Here is a 5043-nt window from a genome sequence, read left to right on the forward strand (position 1 = left end):
AAAAAAGTTCCTAATTTATTTATGCGTGATATTTATCCCTGTATTCTTAGACAATTGCTCCCACTCCCCACTTTTACATGTGTGCTTCCCTCACCAAGGGGGAAATCATCTCTGTCATTTGCACTCGCTTCACCGAAGTAGAAACCTCTCTAAGAGGTACCTGGGGGACATTCATGATCGTTTCACCAAGGGGACCCCCAACACCTCACTCCCACCCCCCACATCACAAAAGCATCTTAAAGGATGAGAAACACTGGCTTAAATGAGCTGAACATTAATAATGAACACAATACTAACAATCTAAAAACAAATAAAGCAATCCTTGTCTAACATACATTAATGCTTACTTTATCTATAATCATTTAACATAGGGGTCTGCAAAGCCGGCCCTGGTGGGCTGTAATAGCTACAGTTTTTGTTCCAACCTGATTGATTAATTAGAAACCAATCCTTGCCACTTCCAGAACTTATTTCATTTTATGACTTGTTAGTGTCTTCTTGCTGCCATGTCAGGTCATTCTTAGATTGTACATTTCTTCTTGGCCAAGTCCTTTGTAGCCTGAAGCACATTACTAATTCTCAGTCCTTTACATTTTGTTTCTTCAGATTACTTCCAAGTATTTTATTAAACCAGAATGTTTATGATGAACACACACAGGGGTAAACGGCAAAAAGGTAGATGGAGAACTGCCGGTTACTTTGTCCTTTGCATCTTATTAATAATGAGTTATTAAAAACAGTAAATGCAGCTGTTTAAAACTAAAATAAGCAATTAAGGGAGGAAAATCTGAAATCTGAACAAGCGAGACCACTAAATTATAACAGAAAAATGTTACTTGAGCTATAAATGCTTCAACAGCAGTAACTGACTTCTCATTCAGAAACTGGGTTGGAACAAAAAACGTCCGCCATTGCAGCCCTCTAGGACTGAATGTACAGACCCCTGATTTAACTTAACCAGTCTGTAGTTTGAGGAGTAATAAAGAAGAACATAAACTTGGAAATGGAAGCTTGTCTAATTAATGGAGGAGTCCAATTAAATGCAGAAATTGGTTTCAGTAAAAACTTGCAGACACAGGTGGGCCTCAGAACTAAACTTGAAAACCCCCGTTTGAAATAAGTTGGATGAGCACATTTTGATGCTCTCAAAAACTATCATTTCAAATTAGTATTTGAGATGACAGGATTGTACTTGACCTGCTGGATTCAGCCGGATCGCTTGAAGGTGTATCACTTGTAACACTCTGACATTATGATTGCTGACAGATGCCAATTAATGAAATGCTTTATCATTTCTATCAATGTCTGCACGTTAAACCTGTCAACTCAGAATTAAATCCATCAACCCATCTGAACCCACTTATTCTAACACAAGATGGCTGGAGCTGTAGCCCACAAGAACATCAGCAAGTACAAGGTCGGAAGCAACCCTAGACAGGCCATCAGTCCATCCTCATGCTAACACGTATCAATACAGTTTAAAGTCAATATCCTAGCTAATCTGCACAATTTTGGGATTTAACAGGAACGCTACATGTAACCTGGAAGAAGTACGGGCTTCACAAGGTAATTTAAACTCAGTTCACACAATCCTTAATGCCACAGGGCTAACCACTATGACATGTAAAATCATCTCAGATTCACCACATTTTTACATTGCACTGGACTCAGGAGCAAACATACTGTATACCTGTACTTTCCCAGTTGTGCAGATAGAAAACAGCAATTGAAAAAATATAAAACCGTGAAATATTGCATTAAACCAATTTTGATGAGAACAGGACTTTTTACCCAACAGGGTCATAAAGCGTATTCATATAAATTATCCAGAATGATATCAAGCTGAGTTTTGAAGGCCTCCAAAGTCCTACTTTAATACTACTCTTTGTAATGTTTATGGTTCTCGGAGTGAAGAAAAACGTTCTAACATTTATGTGAAATTTGCCCCTACCATTCGTGCATTGATGGATCATTTTATCAAGACCATCAAGTGTTTCCTTGGTACTGAATGGTCAATCAGTAGTGGAATTAAATGTCCAGAGAATGTGATTTAGAACACACAGGCAGCTATTAATGGTATGTGAGTACAGCTCAAAAGAAGTATGGGTAAAATTTAACAAGGCATGGTAGTGGTGCAGCAGACAAAGAACAGCAACACTTTTGGGATTTTCATATGCAATAGTACAACAGATATGGCAAAGATGGGCCACTGGCAGTAATGCCAACAGTACCTTGATAGTTAAAAAATAAATAAAATACATACATACATACATTCAGACATGAGTGTCAGTGGGCTTTGCACCCTAGGAGCCAAGTTCCTTGAAGTATTATGTAACATTTCGGTAATTATTTACCGCCCTGATGATGATCTTTCTGATCATAAAATATGTCAATACGATAGCTATTAACCAGAACAATTCATAATTAATTGCAGAATTACGGTATTTGATGTTCCTCTAGAGTGCCACTTTGGCTCAAAAAACTAATCAGCACATCATTATCTCATAACCGGCTTAAGTATTGAGTTTGTTATTTTTCCATACAGCCATTTTAGCTCTATACCATCTTCAAGAAACTGACACACAGACACAAAACCATCATGGAGATACCAATGTTTTTGGTATCAGAGGACCCTAAAATGTCGAGATGCATCGAAAATTGGAGATCAAAAATTGACAAATCTAAAGCTTTTGCTCCTCCCCCATAGGTTACGGGTTGGGGAGGGCACAATGCTAAAAAAAAAACGCTGATAAAAGCAGCCAATGGTGACTGCAAAGCAAATGCAGAGTATCAGTCTGGTTAGAATCACTAATGGACAGATATAGCCTTGGTCTCAAAAGAGGTGTTATTAGAAGGCATAATTTGTTGCATCTTGTGCATGAGGTATGGCAGCTGACAGCCTTACAGTGCCGGAAATGAAAAGATGTCGACTCCTGAAACACTGCATTTGTTCAACGACCAGGATGTGTAGCCTATGGCCTAATCCTGCTGAGTGTCAGCAAAGCAGGCTGATGTGGTAGCTCTGGTGTAAGGGTGTGGGGTGAATGTTCATGGAATACTTTTACTGCTTTGATATGAGTAGAGCATTCAAAAACACCACTGGAATGAGCTTTTTCATCTCCTTAACAAGGCTAGAAAAGTGTTTCAATGATTATGCGATCAGGACATGAAAACATCATATCAGCAGCTTACTACACAGATTGGGGTCAGCATCCCTGTACTACACAGTTGACACCTTTTTGAGTTTGTGTTTACACAAGAGAGGGCAAGTGAAGAACTTACTATTAGGTAGATGAATTTAAGCTGGTTACTCATCAACAGATGCAAACACTTCAATTTATCCTAAATAAACATTAATACGCTTTTCACAGAAAAACCTCCATACTTTGTTTTAGTTCTGCCTAATGTTGAAATTGAGAAGCATTAATTTAGAAAGGACAAAGCAAGATGTGGCCTTGCTTCAAATGAAGAGACCAAACATCTGTCAATCTTGCCAAGACAACTATAGTGTGAATATTCAGTATATGACAAAAAAATAAATAAATCACATTAAATAGGGGGCAGTAAATCAATACATTTACTTACAGGTCTAAATTAGCTTCAGAATGCCAGATACAACTGCCCTGTATCTACCCAAGGTACACTGTTAAGAGAAGAGAAATTAAGCAGGCACACTAATCTCAGGATATATGGACAACTGCTGTATTATTATAGACTGACTTCCATCCATCCATCCATTTTCCAACCCGCTGAATCCGAACACAGGGTCACGGGGGTCTGCTGGAGCCAATCCCAGCCAACACAGGGCACAAGGCAGGAACCAATCCTGGGCAGGGTGCCAACCCACCGCAGGACACACACAAACACACCCACACACCAAGCATACACTAGGGCCAATTTAGAATCGCCAATCCACCTAACCTGCATGTCTTTGGACTGTGGGAGGAAACCCACGCAGACACGGGGAGAACATGCAAACTCCACGCAGGGAGGACCCGGGATGCGAACCCAGGTCCCCAGATCTCTCAACTGCGAGGCAGCAGCGCTACCCACTGCGCCACCGTGCCGCCCATAGACTGACTTGCTTTGGTTTATGTAGTTTGCTTTAGCAAGTAGACCAAATTCAAAATTAATACCAATGGAAAAAGTGCCAAACCAGGTGATAGACAAGGTAAGGAAGTCAGAAGATCGAGATATGAGGAGCACGGTTGGCATAACCCAGCTATGTGTGGGTGGAGGGAAACATGTCAGAACTGAGCCTAATCATGACAAAGCGGGGCCTTTGACAGAATACTTGCTGCAGGGCAAGAAAGGAAATGGAAGATGGGCAGCCAGGCGAGCCGATGCACTCAGCATTAATGCAAGCGTGATCTTTCACATATGGACACGTTCACCAAACTGTACCGGTTTCAGAGTCTTCCCTTCCAATAAAATTCTGTAACAGTGACTTCAAAATGCATGCTTGTTTCAAGTTCACTTTATTTGCTACCCAAAAAAAAAAAAAAGCCTTTTATTTGGTTACCACTTGCATAATAATTCACCATTAGTCTGTCTGAAATTATCACATCAGCCAGGAAACAATGATTTGTGTCATTTTTAGAATGGCACTATAATCTGTTTACCTATATTTTTAAAATTTCCTCATAGTATCTGTTTATTGTTTCTTCTAGGTGAACACATGGGTGAAAATAAAACTTTAATGTACGTTGTCATTTTCAGAAGTGTCATTTTTACTGAAACCAGTTTGAACATATAGAAAGGTCAAACCCTCAAGGAAAGAGAAAGGGATTATAGGATTCCCAAGCACTGACACTCATCTATATAAACTCCTGCAAAAAGTTAAAAGCATGCAAGGCCTCTTATTTGTATTCTTCAATTCACATCTTTCAATCATTTAATTAATATCATGAATAAAATGCAGAAATTGGTACTTATTAAGAACTGACTGAACTCCCCAATCACAGAATAAAGAAAAAAAAAAATGCTGACCTGGATAAAATAAGGACTGACATTTTGTCAAGTGGGAAGCAGTCAATGTAGTGA

The sequence above is a fragment of the Erpetoichthys calabaricus genome, chromosome 14, assembly GCF_900747795.2.
Source record: "Erpetoichthys calabaricus chromosome 14, fErpCal1.3, whole genome shotgun sequence".
Lineage (NCBI taxonomy): Eukaryota > Metazoa > Chordata > Cladistia > Polypteriformes > Polypteridae > Erpetoichthys > Erpetoichthys calabaricus.